At 39.9% G+C, this 19809-nt stretch overlaps 3 long non-coding RNA genes across 3 annotated transcripts; all 3 read right to left on the reverse strand.

Annotated features, from left to right (window-relative positions):
- Positions 1-1382: 1382 nt before the first annotated feature.
- On the reverse strand, positions 1383-3060 carry LOC137211310 (uncharacterized). Its single transcript, XR_010937024.1, has 2 exons — positions 2978-3060; positions 1383-2002 (listed from the first exon to the last, which is right to left on the reverse strand). It is a non-coding gene; the product is annotated as an uncharacterized lncRNA (long non-coding RNA).
- Positions 3061-8567: 5507 nt separating this feature from the next.
- LOC137211318 (uncharacterized) lies at positions 8568-10055 on the reverse strand. The gene is made up of 2 exons (XR_010937028.1): positions 9926-10055; positions 8568-9176 (listed from the first exon to the last, which is right to left on the reverse strand). It is a non-coding gene; the product is annotated as an uncharacterized lncRNA (long non-coding RNA).
- Positions 10056-15554: 5499 nt separating this feature from the next.
- On the reverse strand, positions 15555-17490 carry LOC137219366 (uncharacterized). Its single transcript, XR_010941089.1, has 2 exons — positions 16904-17490; positions 15555-16150 (listed from the first exon to the last, which is right to left on the reverse strand). It is a non-coding gene; the product is annotated as an uncharacterized lncRNA (long non-coding RNA).
- Positions 17491-19809: the final 2319 nt, after the last annotated feature.

Raw genomic sequence — 19809 nt, forward strand, 5'->3', positions numbered from 1 at the left:
ATCTCATATCTTACACTTTAGGGATTACAAGTGTTGAGTTTCCTAATTCAACAAGGTTTTGAATATCTCGGCAGTAATTTTTCTTTCTATTTTTCTTTTATTTCTGACCTGCCAACCAGAAGTTTTTCCTGACATATGTCTCTTGAAATACACTGGTCAAGTCAAGAAGTGACCAACATTTGGTCTGCCTCTCAGGATACCATGGACAACCATTACTGCAAACATTTTGCCATTGAATATAATGTATCACCACATTTATGGTTTCCAATATCAGATTCCTTGCCAACCACCTCCAGACTCTAAGCCAATGCCATAATTTTAAGATTTGTTACAGAAGCCTCCCACCTCAAAGAGTAATTTCTGTGTCAGGTCAAATAACACTAGCTAGAGGAGAGACAACTCCCAAATATCAGTGTTGATTTCTCCCTCGTATAATAGTCTGATAAGCGTTGGGCAGTAATCTGGACATCTTTATTTTCCTGCAGTTCTGGCATCTTGGACTCCTTTACTTCTAGGACCACAAGAAGAGATATGCTTAAAGAACACAACCCTTTTCACGGCTTACTGGATCTGTAAGCTATACACTTAGAAAACAAGCTGCATAGCAACAGTCATTTTGTAAATCTAGATAAACATTGGAAACCCAAGTGTCCCCCCAAAGTGGGGTCAAATCGGTCAGGAAAGTAATTTCAGACGTGAAAAAATATAATAAGACACTGAGGTTGTTGAGTTTTGCCATAAGAAGAGCATGTTGTGCACATGGAGAGCAGGCAGCACTTTGCCAGGTAAGGACCCTTTAAACTTCGCATTATTTGTACTACCCATGAATACAGAACTACTATAATTTTATGCAGAATATCCCAATAATTTCCCAAAGCATTTAATGTGTCATATCACATTATAAATACAGTTAAGTTGGAAAAGAAAAGGAACAGAGAATATGAAAGGGAATATAGTTTAAGAATCTCCGTATGTGCTGTACTAGGTATGTCTGAGCCTCTTTCCTGATAGAGCAAACATGGTGATGGTGGTTATAGTGGTGACACTGATGATGACAGAGACAATGTTGATTGGCCACTCACAAAGTGCCAGTTATGTGCCCGGCATTGTGGCAACTGAATGACACACATTCATGTAAATTTTATGCCTAAGCAAGTAGGCACTGTAAAGGTGATTTTCCCCACATTTTAGTAAAGGGATTGAACTTCTGTGGCATTAAACAGTTTGTTCCTCAAATCAATCAAACAGTAATTAGGAAAATAACCAGGATTTGAAATTATATACAAAAAATCATCAATGTCACTCTAAATTCAGATGAAAATGATAGTGAGGGCCTGAAAATTGGGATCGAAGAAAGATAGAAATCAACCAAAATTATGATGTGATATTACTAAAAGCAGGTTTTAATAGAAAGAAAGTATCTTTACCATCACACAAAAGGATTGCATTTTATTCAGGACATGGAGGATAAGTAACAATTGCTCATCTGGTAAAACCTGCCCAGGTGAGAGACAGACACAGAAGACAGCGAGAAAATCCTCAGAGGGCACCAAGGAGGAGAGATACAGCTTTTCCTCCTGAGGCTCTTGGGTGCTTTCTCAGGGATCTCCAAGGGGAAATGGTATAGTAGCTTCAGATAGGGAAACTCTGATTGTCAGGAATCACCATACGCACACTGCCAGCTGAAGGGTGGAAAATTTCTTCTGTATCCATGATGGGCTTTGAAGAAAAGATGAAGGTGGGGTTGTGGAACTAGATAAGCCGATTGTCCTAATCCTTTCCAGAGACAGACAAAACCTGAAGCTGTTACTTGTTCTTCGGTGGGCACTTCTGCTGGCATTGCTGGGGAGGTAACACAGGAGTGCATTTCTCAGTGCACTTTATAGGTGGGCAAGGGTCTGTACACTTGGTAGGTGAGCAAGGTTCAGGGCACTTAGCTGGGCACACTGGAGGTAGCTTGCACTGCTGCTCTTGAGAAGACATCTTTCTGGAGTCTTTATATCTGAAAGAAAGTATATGACCATGTTCACAAGAAGGAATTCCTTCAGAAAGAAGAGCCAAAGCTTTGACAACTCAAATAGACAGTATCTCTCCAATCTCAAAGTATGGGTTTTAATCTCTTTAATACATTTTAATGAATTTCTGACTTCTCTCTCATTCTTTAGCAAAACTATTCATCAGCCCAGAGACAACCTTCTCTTTTCTCATACAACATTTCCAAAAAATTATCTTTTCTTTTTTTTTTTTTTTAGCGGTACGCGGGCCTCTCACTGTTGCAGCCTCTCCCGTTGCGGAGTACAGGTTCCGGACGCACAGGCTCAGCGGCCAAGGCTCACAGGCCCAGCCGCTCCGCGGCATGTGGGATCCTCCCGGACCGGGGCACGAACCCGCGTCCCCTGCATCGGCAGGCAGGCTCTCAACAACTGCGCAACCAGGGAAGCCCCAAAATATCTTTTTTTAAAGGAAACAAGCAATGCTTTCTCTTTTTGTTTCTTTCTTCTTTTTTTCTTAATGAAAACATCATCTACAAAACAAGGCCATCACAAATTTTAACATCCTGGGCAAGATCACAAGAAATTTCTATCACCATTTTTTCTCATGAGGTCCCGACACGATTACTTATGCACAAAGCAAAAGGCAATCAGGATGAATGTAAGGGCATCACACCTTCTAAGATTAATGCCTCTGAAATCACAGCAGAGGTCCAACAGAAAGGCACAGAAAAAGGTAAATACTTTACTCTTTATCCCTTCATGTCACAATTTCCTCTTAATTTCTTTTTCAATAGAGGAATTCAAACTAGGTATCAGAAATCTAGTAAATACAATATAACATTGTGCCCAGATTCCAGGTTCCCATCCACTAAGTAACATTATACCCATGATCATAACTTTGGACCCATCAAATTTGCGGTCTCCAGCATAAACTCAACATTCGGGGGCCCGAGAACAAAGTTGCACTGAAGCATCAGACTCACCAGGTTCTCCAAAGTCAATCAGAACTCGAGTAGCAGGAGGATAGCTGCCGTGCAGCAGAGGCCCTTTTTATTGGGGTTTCCTGTCCCACCCAGAGGGAAGCGGAGCTACCAAAACTGGCCTGGTTCAGTCATTTCCCAACCAAACGCAAATCCATCCATAACTGGCTTGGCAGGGACTCTGAAAACAGGAAATGTCCTGCGCCAGGATCTCCTCACTAGATTATGTTCTCATGACTCACAGAGTCCCTGCCTTAGCTCTCCGTTTCAGTGGTTTATGGCAGTGGGAGGATTTTGAAGCTTCTCTAACTTGCAGACAAACGTTCCGTTTCTTGATTGGGGGAGATGACCCTTTTCTATCTTTCACCTTCCTTGACTTCTAAAACTGCCTGCCTAGTTGCACTTGACCTGGTGGCCATTTTATTGTACATACTGGTTTGAGAAAGGCCTGGCTACCTGGTGACACCATTCTCTTTATCTCAAGCCCCTCTTATAATGCATTTCCTCTTGATCCATGGCTTGCTGAGTGAAGTCTCTTCTCCTCTTCTAAAATGGACTGAGGGAAGGTTGCGGATCATCTCCGATGACTTCCCACCGTGATACTGAAATACGTTTAGTAAAGTGGTCACCTCTAGGGACCCCCTTTCACTGCTTTGCTCCTTCAAATTAAGAACATCCAGCAGTCACATTCTTATGAACTTTGTAAATCTGTTTCACTTCCGGCCACAAGGAATTCACTAGGAGCGTAGTTTCGTCTACCATAATTCCAATCAGCTAGCAGATCAGAACCTAGACTTACAATACAAACCAAGCCTTTTACTCATACCTCCCAAACGTGACATACCACCTGCTCTTACCTAATTTCTCCCAAAGGACCTCTTTGGATTTCTTCAACTTTTGAAGAAAGCTCAGAGGAGTGTTTAAATATTCTGGCTTCCTGTCCCTTTGAAATTTTTGGAAAACCCTATCTAATATGCAATGCCATTCATGTCACTAAATTTATATGTATTTAATAGTTACGAATTATTTAAATACACGTTTTGTTTCACATCAAATCTAGGGGTAAATTCCAGAGAAAGTTGATATCCCTTTGTTAAAAATGCAGTCACTGAAGTTCATTGCCATTCATATACAACTTCTTAATGATTAATAATAAGTTTGTTAAAATTTTAACCTACGTTTTACATTTTCCATTTTGCTCACTGTGGAACATATGTCAAATAAGTCTATTTCCTGCTCTACTTTCTTCATAGAATTTGTCAGTGTGCTGGAAGGAAGGTTTGGTGGTTGATTTATGGGTCAGCTTCCCTGGCATATGGACCCCGGTTATCTGGGCAAATATTATTCTGGGCGTTTCTGTAAGGATGCTTTTGCATCAGACTATTATTTACATCAGTGACCTGAGTAAAGGCGGTTGCCTTCTATAAGGTGGGAATTCCTCTTCCAATCCATGGACTGCCTCAATATAGCAAGGCTGACCATCACCGAGGTAAAAGACGATTACCCTGTTGGATGGGCTTCTAGCAGGCTTTCAGCTCTGCAGATTATGAGTTTGCCAAACATTGTAATCTCTCTATCTCTCTCAATCTCTCTCTCTCTCTCTCTTTCCCTCTCTCTCTCACTCTCTCTCACATTCTGTAACATATTTCTGTATGTATATATATATATTTATGCATTGCAATATTTAATTTGAATATTTCATCTGGCTTATCGTGTACATGATTACCTGTGGTCAATTAAATTAAAACATTTCAAAGTTAATATAAAGTGAAGTTAAAGTAAAAAACTAATGTTACATGACACATCTTATGTGGAATTATGACAAATATAATGAACTTTTAGAAAATAACTGAAGTTCACGAACCAGTGCCCTAGCATGTTCTCCAAATACCTTATTTCTACCTTTTCAGAGATTCAGCTGTCAAGAGTTCTTCTACAGTTCTTCTCTCCTCTCCTGGACCTGAACACTACACTTTTCTCTGCTGTCCCCTTGGGCACTGAAGCTTCTCGTGGTGGGCCATGGCTGGTGAAGGGCCCTGTCTGGTTTAGAAATAAAGTTGCAACTCTCACTTTATATTACTGTGGAATGTGGGAACACACGTTTCATGGAATCAGGATGTCCCTCTCACCTGACATGAACACTTCCCTAGAGTGCCCTCGTGTGCTTAAAATTCCTTTATCAGGAAATAAATCCCTTGTATTCCATAAGTAAATATCAGGTTTCAATTGTGTGAAACCAAAAATAGATATAAGATACCATTTAAGACTCACAGCATCACATATAAGTGATTGAGAGTGGGGTCGGGAGTGGAGAGAAGATCAGAGCACTAAGGTCTGAAATCTAGATGAAATATGGACTTAGGGCTCATCTGATATACTTGCTTTCTTCTGCTCTTTCCAAACATGTTTTATGGCTTTGAAGACAGTAATACGAAAAGGTTTTCACTGTTTATTCTCGGTCTTCCTTTTCAACCCTCCAGAACCCTCAACCTGCCATATTACCTTCATTGCCCCATATATACAACATAACTGTCCAAGTTGGTGCTTTGACATGTTGCCCATACATTTATTAATAATCCTTTCCTATCTTTCATAATTCTACCTGCAGTCTGAAGGAAGAACTGGCCTAGTAACGTGTCTTGGGCAATTAATCAGGAAGCTTCTTAGGAATGTCATTTTATAATAGAAAAGGAGGAAGAAGAGGAGAATGAAGAGGAGAGGAAGAGAAAGAGGAGACACTTGAGACTTGAGAAGCGTCACCAGATAAGCATGTGACAGAAGAACAGGACCTAACGTTTCCCTCAAGCTCAGCCACATCTTCACTACTATAAATTATTTAAATATTATAATAAATTCGTATAAAAATGAAATTACAGTATATAATATATAATTGAGAAAACATAAGTTGTTTAAAAATGAACACATCTAATAAACTGCTAAGAAAAATCACTGCTTCTATTTTGCCCTATTTAGTGTTAGGAGTCTCCTATTTTTATAAACCCACAGACATGCATACATGTCTTTCAGGGTACTGATCTGAGATCTTTTATCTTTTGCAACATAGATGCTTCCAGCCATAAGTTGCTCTCTATGCACTGCATTACATTTTTCCCCAAAGGTCTTCTATGCTTTATTTCCCTTTTCATTCATCCCATAGTATTTTCTATTTCTTTGTTATTTCTTCTTCGAGCCATTGTTTATTTAGGAATATGTTTCCAAACTCATAGATGTCACAGAAACAGAGACTAGAATGGTGGTCAGTAGGGGCTGAGGGATTCGGCAAAAGAGGAGATGTTGAGCAATGGGTACAAGACTGCATCATACGCTGAAGAAGCTCTGGGAGTCTACGGAACATCATGGTGAGTCTAGTTAATAACACTCGGTCGTGTAGTTGAAACTTGCTTAGAAAATAGACCTTAAGCATTCTCATCACACACACACACACACACACAAACACAAATACACAGACATACACATATTTAAATGGTTAATGTTGAAGTGATTAATGTGTTAATTGACCGATGGTGATAATCACTGCACAAAAAACACATATGTCAAATCATCCCATTATGCACCGTAAATATGTCCAATTTAATTTGTTCATTATACCTCAGAAAGACCAGATGGAAAAGATGAAAGAAGAACCATCCTACGAAACAGTAACAAAGTTTGAGAATCTTTGTGTTCCTCCTCCTCCTTGCCTCTCTTAGGCTCTGATACTAATCTCTGAGAGAGCTTCCCTTAACAATTCTTTTCTGCGGGCCTTGTATCCACCTCACAGTGGATAATCCCTTCTCGTCACCTATACTGACCACATCTGAAGTAGGTAGTGTGGAAAGGGGGGAAAGGAGGGCTGGAAAGTCATTACAATTCTTGAAAAATCAGTCTTTTTTGTTTTGGCACATAGTTTATTTAGTTGTCAGTTCCCTCAAAAACTTATTAGACACCCGACATAATTCATTCTTCCAATCATTTCTCTGTCCCAGGGACCTCACTCAGGTCCTTTTCTGGAAGTAATTTTCTGGCCTGATTAAATTTCTGCCTTGATCCCTGAACATAATTCAACTACAATGAGGCTCCCTGACACACAGGTGGATAGACTACAACTTCTGTCTCTTTTCTCTCTTGTTACAGTCAACTGAAATTGGACTTCAAGTTCAAAACCACCTCTAATCTCATATCTTACTCTTTAGGGATTACAAGTGTTGAGTTTCCTAATTCAACAAGGTTTTGAATATCTGGTCTGTATTTTTTTCTTTCCATTATTTTTTTTATTTCTGACCTGCCCGCCAGAAATTTTTTTCTCAACGTACATTTATTGAAATTCCCTGGTCAAATCAACAAGTGACCAATATTTGGTCTGCCTCTCAGGATACCATGGACAACCATTACTGCAAACATTTTGCCATTGAATCAAATGTATCACCACATTTATGGGTTCCAATATCAGACTCCTTGCCAACCACCTCCAGACTTTAAGCCAATGCCATAATTTTAAGATTTGTTACAGAAGCCTCCCACCTCAAAGAGTAATTTCTGTGTCAGGTCAAATAACACTAGCTAGAGGAGAGACAACTCCCAAATATCAGTGTTGATTTCTCCCTCGTGTAATAGTCTGATAAGCGTTGGGCAGTAATCTGGACATCATTGTTTTCCTGCAGTTCTGGTATCTTGGACTCCTTTACTTCCAGGACCACAAGAAGAGATATGCTTAAAGAACACAACCCTTTTCACGGCTTACTGGACCTGTAAGCTACACACTTAGAAAACAAGCTGCATAGCAACAGTCATTTTGTAAATCTAGATAAACATTGGAAACTCCAGTGTCCCCCCAAAGTGGGGTCAAATCAGTCAGGAAAGTTATTTCAGATGTGAGAAAATATAATAAGACACTGAGGTTGTTGAGTTTTGCAGTAAGAAGAACGTGTTGTGTACATGGAGAGCAGGCAGCACTTTGCCTGGCAAGGACCCTTTACACTTCCCTTTATTTGTACTACCCATGAATTCAGAACTACTATAATTTTATGCAGAATATCCCAATAATTTCCCAAAGCATTTAATGTGTCACATGATGTTATAAATACGGTTAAGTTGGAAAAGAAAAGGAACACAGAATATGAAACTGTAATATACTTTAAGAATCTCCGTATGTGCTGTGCTCGGTATGTCTGAGCCTCTTTCCTGCTAGAGCAAACATGGTGATGAGGTGACAGTGATGATGACAGAGATAATGATGACTTGCCACCTCACAAAGTGCTAATTATGTGCCCAGCATTGTGGCAACTGAATTACACACATTCATGTAAATTTTATGCCTAAGCCAGTTGGCACTGTAAAGGTGATTTTCCCCACATTTTAGTAAAGGGATTGAACTTCTGAGGAGTTAAATAATTTGTTCCTCAAATCAATGAAGCGATAATTAAGAAAATAACCTGGATTTGAATTTACATACAAGTAATCATCGACATAACTCAAAATTCACATAACACTGGTTGTGAGAGCCTGAAATTTGGATCGAAGAAGGGTAGAAATCAACCAAAATTATGATATGATATGATATTGCTAAAAGCAGGGTTTCAAAGAAAGAAAATACTTTTACTATCACACAAAAGAAGTGTATTTTATTCAAGAAATGGAGGATAAGTAACAATTGCTCATCTGGCAGAAACCGCTGCCTAGATGACAGACACACACAGAAGACAGTGGGAGAATCCTCAGAGGGCGCTCAGGAGGAGAGATACTGCTCTTCCCTCTGAGGCTCTGGGATGCTTTTTCGGATACCTCCCAGAGGGAAGCAGCATAGCAGACTCAGATAGGAAACCTCTGATCGTCAGGAATCCCCACACGCACACTGCAGGCTGAAGGGTGGAAAGCTTCTCCTGTATCCATGATAGGCTTTGAAGAGAAGATGAAGATGGAGCTGTGGAACTAGATGAGCTGATTGTCCTTATCCTTTCCAGAGGCAGATAAAACCTGAAGCTGTTACTTGTCCTTGGGTGGGCACTTCTGCTGGCATTGCTCGGGAGGTGCCACAGGAGTGCATTTCTCAGTGCACTTTATGGGTGGGCAAGGGTCTGTACCCTTGGTAGGTGAGCAAGGATCAGGGCACTTAGTTGGGCATACTGGAGGTAGCTTGCACTGCTCCTTGCACTGCTGCTTGCACTGCTGCTCTTGAGAAGACATCTTTCTGGAGTCTTAATATCTGAAAGAAAGTATATGACCACGTTCACCAGAAGGAATTCCTTCAGAGAGAAGACCAAAGCTTTGACAACTCAAATAGACAGGATCTCTCCAATCTCTAAATATGGGTGTTAATCTCTTTAATACCTTTTAATGAATTTCTGACTTCTCTCTCGTTCTTTAGCAAATCTATTCATCAGCCCAGAGACAACCTTCTCTTCTCATACAACATTTCCAAAGAAAATATCTTTTTTTAAAAGAAACCAGCAGTGTTTTCTCTTTTGGTTTCTTTCCTTTTTTGTTTTATTGAAAACGTCATCTTCAAAAAAGGCCGTCACAAGTTCTAAAATCCTCGCCAAGCTCACAAGCAATTTCTATCACCATTTTTTCTCATGAGGTCCCGACAGCATTACTTATGTGCAAAGCAAAGGGCAATCAGGATGAATGTAAGGGCATCACACCTTCTAAGATTAATGCCTCTGAAATCACCGCAGAGGTCCAAGAGAAAGGCACAGAAAAAGATAAATACTTTACTCTTTATCCCTTCATGTCAAAATTTCCTTTTAATTTCTTGTTCAATAGAGGAATTCAAACTAGGTGTCAGAAATCTAGTAAATACAATATAACATTGTGCCCAGATTCCAGGTTCCCATCCACTAAGTAACATTATACCCTTGATCATAACTTTGGACCCATCAAATTTGTGGTCTCCAGCATAAACTCAACATTCGGGGGCCCGAGAACAAAGTTGAACTGAAGAATCATACTCACCAGGTTCTCCAAAGTCAATCGGAACTCGAGTAGCAGGAAGATAGCTGTCGTGCAGCTGAGGCCCTTTTTATTGGGGTTTGCTGCCCCACCCAGGGGGAAGCGGAGCTACCAAAACCGGCCTGGTTCAGTCATTTCCCAACCAAATGCAAATCCATCAATAACTGGCTTGGCAGGGACTCTGAAAACAGGAAATGTCCTGCACCAGGATCTCCTCACTAGATTATGTTCTCATGACTCACAGAGTCCCTGCCTTAGCTCTCCGTTTCAGTGGTTTATGGCAGTGGGAGGATTTTGAAGCTTCTCTAACTTGCAGACAAACGTTCCGTTTCTTGATTGGGGAAGATGACCCTTTTCTATCTTTCACCTTCCTTGACTTCTAAAACTGCCTGCCTAGTTGCACTTGACCTGGTGGCCATTTTATTGTACATACTGGTTTGAGAAAGGCCTGGCTACCTGGTGACACCGTTCTCTTTATCTCAAGCCCCTCTTATAATGCATTTCCTCTTGATCCATGGCTTGCTAAGTGAAGTCTCTTCTCCTCTTCTAAAATGGACTGAGGGAATGTTGCGGATCATCCGATGACTTCCCACCGTGATACTGAAATGCGTTTAGTCAAGTGTTGACCTCTAGGGACCCCCTTTCACTGCTTTGTTCCTTCAAATTAAGAACATCCAGCAGTCACATTCTTATGAACTTTGTAAATCTGTTTCACTTCCGGCCACAAGGAATTCACTAGGAGCGTAGTTTCGTCTACCATAATTCCAAGCAGCTGGCAGATCAGAACCTAGACTTACAATACAAACCAAGCCTTTTACTCATACCTCCCAAACGTGACATACCACCTGCTCTTACCTAATTTCTCCCAAAGGACCTCTTTGGATTTCTTCAACTTTTGAAGAAAGCTCAGAGGAGTGTTTAAATATTCTGGCTTCCTGTCCCTTTGAAATTTTTGGAAAACCCTATCTAATATGCAATGCCATTCATGTCACTAATTTTATATGTATTTAATAGTTACGAATTATTTAAATACACGTTTTGTTTCACATCAAATCTAGGGGTAAATTACAGAGAAAGTTGATATCCCTTTGTTAAAAATGCAGTCACTGAAGTTCATTGCCATTCATATACAACTTCTTAATGATTAATAATAAGTTTGTTAAAATTTTAACCTACGTTTTACATTTTCCATTTTGCTCACTGTGGAACATATGTCAAATAAGCCTATTTCCTGCTCTACTTTCTTCATAGAATTTGTCAGTGTGCTGGAAGGAAGGTTTGGTGGTTAATTTATGGGTCAGCTTCCCTGGCATATGGTCCCCAGTTAACTGGTCAAACATTATTCTGGGTGTTTCTGTAAGGATGCTTTTGCAAGAGAGTATTATTTACATCAGTGGCCTGAGTAAAGGCGGTTGCATTCTCTAAGCTGGGAATTCCTCTCCAATCCACTGACTTCCTCAATAGAACAAGGCTGACCGTCACCGAGGTAAAAGACGATTACCCTGTTGGATGGGCTTCCAGCAGGCTTTCAGCTCTGCAGATTTTGAGTTTACCAAACTTTGTAATCTCTCTCTCTCTCTCAATCTCTCTCTCTCTCTCTCTCTCTCTCTTTATCTCTCTCTCACACTGTCTCTCACTTTCGGTAACACATTTCTCTCTCTCTCTCTCTCTCTCTCTCTCTCTCTCTCTTTCTATATATATATATATATATATTTATACCTTGCAATATTTAATTTGAATATTTCATCTGGCTTATCATGTACAAGATTATGTATGGTCAATTAAATTAAAACATTTCAAAGTTATTATAAAGTGAAGTTAAAGTGAAAAATACTATTATTACATGACACCTCTGATGTGGAATTATGACAAATATAATGAACTTTTAGAAAATAACTGAAGTTCAGGAACCAGTGCCCTAGCATGTTCTCCAAATACCTTATTTCTACCTTTTCAGAGATTCAGCTGTCAAGAGTTCTTCTACAGTTCCTCTCTTCTCTCCTGGACCTGAGCACTACTCTTTTCTCTGCTGCCCCCTTGGGCACTGAAGCTTCTCGTGATGGGCCGTGGCTGGTGAAGGGCCCTGTCTGGTTTAGAAATAAAGTTGCAACTCTCACTTTATATTACTGTGGAATGTGGGAACACACGTTTCATGGAATCAGGATGTCCCTCTCACCTGACATGAACACTTCCCTAGAGTGCCGTCGTGTGCTTAAAATTCCTTTATCAGGAAATAAATCCCTTGTATTCCATAAGTAAATATCAGGTTTCAATTGTGTGAAACCAAAAATAGATATAAGATACCATTTAAGACTCACAGCATCACATATAAGTGATTGAGAGTGGGGTCGGGAGTGGAGAGAAGATCAGAGCACTAAGGTCTGAAATCTAGATGAAATATGGACTTAGGGCTCATCTGAAATACTTGCTTTCTTCTGCTCTTTCCAAACATGTTTTATGGCTTTGAAGACAGTAATATGAAAAGGTTTTCACTGTTTATTCTCGGTCTTCCTTTTCAACCCTCCAGAACCCTCAACCTGCCATATTACCTTCACTGCCCCATATATACAACATAACTGTCCAAGTTGGTACTCTGACATGTTGCCCATGCATTTAGTAATAATCCTTTCCTATCTTTCATATTCTACCTGCAGTCTGAAGGAAGAACTGGCCTAGTAACGTGTCTTGGGCAATTAATCAGGATGCTTCTTAGGAATGTCATTTTATAATGGAAAAGGAGGAAGAAGAGGAGAATGAAGAGGAGAGGAAGAGAAAGAGGAGACACTTGAGATTTGAGAAGAGTCACCAGATAAGCATGTGCCAGAAGACCAGGACCTAACCTTTCTCTCAAGCTCAGCCACATCTTCACTACTATAAACCATTTAAATATTATAATAAATGGCTATAAAAATGAAATTACAGTATATAACATATAATTGGGAAAACATAAAGTTGTTCAAAAATGAACACATCTAATAAACTGCCAAGAAAAATCACTGCTTATATTTTGCTCTATTTAGTGTTAGGTGTTTTCTCTTTTCATAAACCCACAGACATGCATACATGTCTTTCAGCTTACTGATCTGAGATCCTTTATCTTTTGCAACATAGATGCCTCTAGCCGTTAGTTGCTCTCTATGCACTGCATCACATTTATCCCTAAAGGTCTTCTACGTTTTATTTGCATTTTCATTCATCCCAAAGTATTTTCTATTTATTTGTTATTTCTTCTTCGAGCCATTGTTTATTTAGGAATGTGTTTCCAAACTCAAAGGTGTCACAGAAACAGAGACTAGAATGGTGGTCAGCAGGGGCTGAGGGGTTCGGCAAAAGAGGAGATGTTGGACAATGGGTAAAAACCTGCATCATACGATGAAGAAGCTCTGGGAGTCTACGGAACATCATAGTGAGTCTAGTTAATAACATTCAGTTGTGTAGTTGAAACTTGCTCAGAAAATAGACCTTAAGCATTCTCATCACGCGCACACACACACACACACACACAATTACACGGACATAGGCATATTTAAATAGTTAATGGTGAAGTGATTAATGTATTAAGTGACTGATGGTGGTAATCACTGCACAAAGTACACATATGTCAAATCATCTCATTATGCACCACAAATATGTCCAGTTGAATTTGTCAATAAGACCTCAATAATACCAGATGGAAAAGGTGAAAGAAAAACCATCCTACAAAACCGTAAGAAAGTTTCAGAATCTTTGTGTTCCTTGTCCTCCTTGCCTCTCTTAGGCTCTGATACTACTCTCTGAGAGAGCTTCCCTTAACAATTCTTCTCTGCGGGCCTTGTATCCACCTCACAGTGGATAATCCCTTCTAGTTACCTATACTGACCACATCTGAAGTAGGTAGTGTGGAAAGTGGGGAAAAGAGGGCTGGAAAGTCGTTACAATTCTTGAAAAATCAGTCTTTTTTGTATTGGCACATACTTTATTTAGTTGTCAATTCCCTCAAAAACTTATTAGACACCCGACATAATTCATTCTTTCAATCATTTCTGTGTCCCACGGACCTCACTCAGGTCCTCTTTTGGAAGTAATTTTCTGGCCTGATTAAATTCCTGCCTTGATCCCTGAACATAATTCAACTACCATGAGGCTCCCTGACACATAGGTGGATAGACTACCACTTCTGCCTCTTTTCTCTGTTGTTACAGTCAACTGAAATTGGACTTCAAGTTCAAAACCACTTCTAATCACATATCTTACACTTTAGGGCTTACAAGTGTTGAGTTTCCTAATTCATCAAGCTTCTGAATATCTGGGCTATTCTTTTCTTTCCATTTTTCTTTATTTCTGACCTGCCAACCGGAAATTTTTTTCTGAACATACATTAATTGAAATACCCTGGTCAAATCAACAAGTGACCAATATTTGGTCTGCATCTCAGAATACCATGGACAACCATTACTGCAAACATTTTGCCATTGAATCAAATGTATCACCACATTTATTGCTTCCAATATCAGACTCCTTGCCAACCACCTCCAGACTCTAAGCCAATGCCATAATTTTAAGATTTGTTACAGAAGCCTCCCACCTCAAAGAGTAATTTCTGTGTCAGGTCAAATAACACTAGCTAGAGGAGAGACAACTCCCAAATATCAGTGTTGATTTCTCCCTCATGTAATAGTCTGATAAGCGTTGGGCAGTAATCTGGACATCATTGTTTTCCTGCAGTTCTGGCATCTTGGACTCCTTTACTTCTAGGACCACAAGAAGAGATATGCTTAAAGAACACAACCCTTTTCACGGCTTACTGGATCTGTAAGCTATACACTTAGAAAACAAGCTGCATAGCAACAGTCATTTTGTAAATCTAGATAAACATTGGAAACCCAAGTGTTCCCCCAAAGTGGGGTCAAATCGGTCAGGAAAGTAATTTCAGATGTGAGAAAATATAATAAGACACTGAGGTTGTTGAGTTTTGCAGTAAGAAGAACGTGTTGTGTACATGGAGAGCAGGCAGCACTTTGCCTGGCAAGGACCCTTTACACTTCCCTTTATTTGTACTACCCATGAATTCAGAACTACTATAATTTTATGCAGAATATCCCAATAATTTCCCAAAGCATTTAATGTGTCACATGATGTTATAAATACGGTTAAGTTGGAAAAGAAAAGGAACACAGAATATGAAAGTGTAATATACTTTAAGAATCTCCGTATGTGCTGTGCTCGGTATGTCTGAGCCTCTTTCCTGCTAGAGCAAACATGGTGATGGTGGTGACAGTGATGATGACAGAGATAATGATGACTTGCCACCTCACAAAGTACTAATTATGTGCCCAGCATTGTGGCAACTGAATTACACACATTCATGTAAATTTTATGCCTAAGCCAGTTGGCACTGTAAAGGTGATTTTCCCCACATTTTAGTAAAGGGATTAAACTTCTGAGGAGTTAAATAATTTGTTCCTCAAATCAATCAAGCAATAATTAAGAAAATAACCTGGATTTGAAATTATATACAAATAATCATCGATATAACTCAAAATTCACATAACACTGGTTGTGAGAGCCTGAAATTTGGATCGAAGAAGGGTAGAAATCAACCAAAATTATGATATGATATTGCTAAAAGCAGGTTTTCAAAGAAACAAAATACTTTTACCATCACAAAAAAAATTGTATTTTATTCAGGAAATGGAGGATAAGTAACAATTGCTCATCTGGCAGAAACCGCTGCCTAGATGACAGACACACACAGAAGACAGTGGGAGAATCCTCAGAGGGCGCTCAGGAGGAGAGATACTGCTCTTCCCTCTGAGGCTCTGGGATGCTTTTTCGGATACCTCCCAGAGGGAAGCAGCATAGCAGACTCAGATAGGAAACCTCTGACCGTCAGGAATCCCCACACGCACACTGCAGGCTGAAGGGTGGAAAGCTTCTCCTGTATCCATGATAGGCTTTGAAGAGAAGATGAAGATGGAGCTGTAGAACTAGATGAGCTGATTGTCCTTATCCTTTCCAGAGGCAGATAAAACCTGAAGCTGTTACTTGTTCTTGGGTGGGCACTTCTGCTGGCATTGCTCGGGAGGTGGCACAGGAGTGCATTTCTCAGGGCACTTTATAGGTTGGCAAGGGTCTGTACCCTTTTTAGGTGAGCAAGGATCAGGGCACTTTGTTGGGCACACTGGAGGTATCTTGCACTGCTGCTTGCACTGCTGCTCTTGAGAAGACATCTTTCTGGAGTCTTAATATCTGAAAGAAAGTATATGACCATGTTCACAAGGAGGAATTCCTTCAGAGAGAAGACCCAAAGCTTTGACAACTCAAATAGACAGGATCTCTCCAATCTCTAAATATGGGTGTTAATCTCTTTAATACCTTTTAATGAATTTCTGACTTCTCTCTCGTTCTTTAGCAAATCTATTCATCAGCCCAGAGACAACCTTCTCTTTTCTCATACAACATTTCCAAAGAAAATATCTTTTTTTAAAAGAAACCAGCAGTGTTTTCTCTTTTGGTTTCTTTGTTCTTCTTTTTTTAATGAAAACCTCATCTTTAAAAAAGGCCATCACAAGTTCTAAAATCCTGGGCAAACTCACAAGCAATTTCTATCACCATTTTTTCTCATGAGGTCCCGACACGATTACTTATGTACAAAGCAAAGTGCAATCAGGATGAATGTAAGGGCATCACACCTTCTAAGATTAATGCCTCTGAAATCACAGCAGAGGTCCAAGAGAAAGGCACAGAAAAAGATAAATACTTTACTCTTTATCCCTTCATGTCAAAATTTCCTTTTAATTTCTTGTTCAATACAGGAATTCAAACTAGGTATCAGAAATCTAGTAAATACAATATAACATTGTGCCCAGATTCCAGGTTCCCATCCACTAAGTAACATTATACCCTTGATCGTAACTTTGGACTCATCAAATTTGCGGTCTCTAGCATAAACTCAACATTCGGGGGCCCGAGAACAAAGTTGAACTGAAGAATCATACTCACCAGGTTCTCCAAAGTCAATCGGAACTCGAGTAGCAGGAGGATAGCTGTCACTGTCATGCAGCAGAGGCCCTTTTTATTGGGGTTTGCTGCCCCACCCAGGGGGAAGCGGAGCTACCAAAACTGGCCTGGTTCAGTCATTTCCCAACCAAATGCAAAACCATCCATAACTGGCTTGGCAGGGACTCTGAAAACAGGAAATGTCCTGCGCCAGGATCTCCTCACTAGATTATGTTCTCATGACTCACAGAGTCCCTGCCTTAGCTCTCCGTTTCAGTGGTTTATGGCAGTGGGAGGATTTTGAAGCTTCTCTAACTTGCAGACAAACGTTCCGTTTCTTGATTGGGGAAGATGACCCTTTTCTATCTTTCACCTTCCTTGACTTCTAAAACTGCCTGCCTAGTTGCACTTGACCTGGTGGCCATTTTATTGTACATACTGGTTTGAGAAAGGCCTGGCTACCTGGTGACACCGTTCTCTTTATCTCAAGCCCCTCTTATAATGCATTTCCTCTTGATCCATGGCTTGCTGAGTGAAGTCTCTTCTCCTCTTCTAAAATGGACTGAGGGAAGGTTGCGGATCATCTCCGATGACTTCCCACCGTGATACTGAAATGCGTTTAGTAAAGTGTTGACCTCTAGGGATCCCCTTTCACTGCTTTGCTCCTTCAAATTAAGAACATCCAGCAGTCACATTCTTATGAACTTTGTAAATCTGTTTCACTTCCGGCCACAAGGAATTCACTAGGAGCGTAGTTTCGTCTACCATAATTCCAAGCAGCTGGCAGATCAGAACCTAGACTTACAATACAAACCAAGCCTTTTACTCATACCTCCCAAACGTGACATACCACCTGCTCTTACCTAATTTCTCCCAAAGGACCTCTTTGGATTTCTTCAACTTTTGAAGAAAGCTCAGAGAAGTGTTTAAATATTCTGGCTTCCTGTTCCTTTGAAATTTTTGGAAAACCCTATCTAATATGCAATGCCATTCAAGTCACTAATTTTATATGTATTTAATAGTTACGAATTATTTAAATACATGTTTTGTTTCACATCAAGTCTAGGGGTAAATTACAGAGAAAGTTGATATCCCATTATTAAAAATGCAGTCACTGAAGTTCATTGCCATTCATATACCACTTCTTAATGATTAATAATAAGTTTGTTAAAATTTTAACCTACGTTTTACATTTTCCATTTTGCTCACTGTGGAACATATGTCAAATAAGTCTATTTCCTGCTCTACTTTCTTCATAGAATTTGTCAGTGTGCTGGAAGGAAGGTTTGGTGGTTAATTTATGGGTCAGCTTCCCTGGCATATGGTCCCCAGTTAACTGGTCAAACATTATTCTGGGTGTTTCTGTAAGGATGCTTTTGCAAGAGAGTATTATTTACATCAGTGGCCTGAGTAAAGGTGGTTGCCTTCTCTAAGCTGGGAATTCCTCTCCAATCCACTGACCTCCTCAATAGAACAAGGCTGACCGTCACCGAGGTAAAAGACGATTACCCTGTTGGATGGGCTTCCAGCAGGCTTTCAGTTCTGCAGATTTTGAGTTTACCAAACTTTGTAATCTCTCTCTCTCTCTCAATCTCTCTCTCTCTCTCTCTCTCTCTCTCTCTTTATCTCTCTCTCACACTGTCTCTCACTTTCGGTAACACATTTCTCTCTCTCTCTCTCTCTCTCTTTCTATATATATATATATATATATATATACATTTATACCTTGCAATATTTAATTTGAATATTTCATCTGGCTTATCATGTACAAGATTACGTATGGTCAATTAAATTAAAACATTTCAAAGTTATTATAAAGGGAAGTTAAAGTAAAAAATACTATTATTACATGACACCTCTGATGTGGAATTATGACAAATATAATGAACTTTTAGAAAATAACTGAAGTTCAGGAACCAGTGCCCTAGCATGTTCTCCAAATACCTTATTTCTACCTTTTCAGAGATTCAGCTGTCAAGAGTTCTTCTACAGTTCCTCTCTTCTCTCCTGGACCTGAGCACTACTCTTTTCTCTGCTGCCCCCTTGGGCACTGAAGCTTCTCGTGATGGGCCGTGGCTGGTGAAGGGCCCTGTCTGGTTTAGAAATAAAGTTGCAACTCTCACTTTATATTACTGTGGAATGTGGGAACACATGTTTCATGGAATCAGGATGTCCCTCTCACCTGACATGAACACTTCCCTAGAGTGCCGTCGTGTGCTTAAAATTCCTTTATCAGGAAATAAATCCCTTGTATTCCATAAGTAAATATCAGGTTTCAATTGTGTGAAACCAAAAATAGATATAAGATACCATTTAAGACTCACAGCATCACATATAAGTGATTGAGAGTGGGGTCGGGAGTGGAGAGAAGATCAGAGCACTAAGGTCTGAAATCTAGATGAAATATGGACTTAGGGCTCATCTGAAATACTTGCTTTCTTCTGCTCTTTCCAAACATGTTTTATGGCTTTGAAGACAGTAATACGAAAAGGTTTTCACTGTTTATTCTCGGTCTTCCTTTTCAACCCTCCAGAACCCTCAACCTGCCATATTACCTTCACTGCCCCATATATACAACATAACTGTCCAAGTTGGTACTCTGACATGTTGCCCATGCATTTAGTAATAATCCTTTCCTATCTTTCATATTCTACCTGCAGTCTGAAGGAAGAACTGGCCTAGTAACGTGTCTTGGGCAATTAATCAGGATGCTTCTTAGGAATGTCATTTTATAATGGAAAAGGAGGAAGAAGAGGAGAATGAAGAGGAGAGGAAGAGAAAGAGGAGACACTTGAGATTTGAGAAGAGTCACCAGATAAGCATGTGCCAGAAGACCAGGACCTAACCTTTCTCTCAAGCTCAGCCACATCTTCACTACTATAAACCATTTAAATATTATAATAAATGGC

The sequence above is a fragment of the Pseudorca crassidens genome, chromosome 2 (genome assembly GCF_039906515.1).
Source record: "Pseudorca crassidens isolate mPseCra1 chromosome 2, mPseCra1.hap1, whole genome shotgun sequence".
NCBI lineage: Eukaryota > Metazoa > Chordata > Mammalia > Artiodactyla > Delphinidae > Pseudorca > Pseudorca crassidens.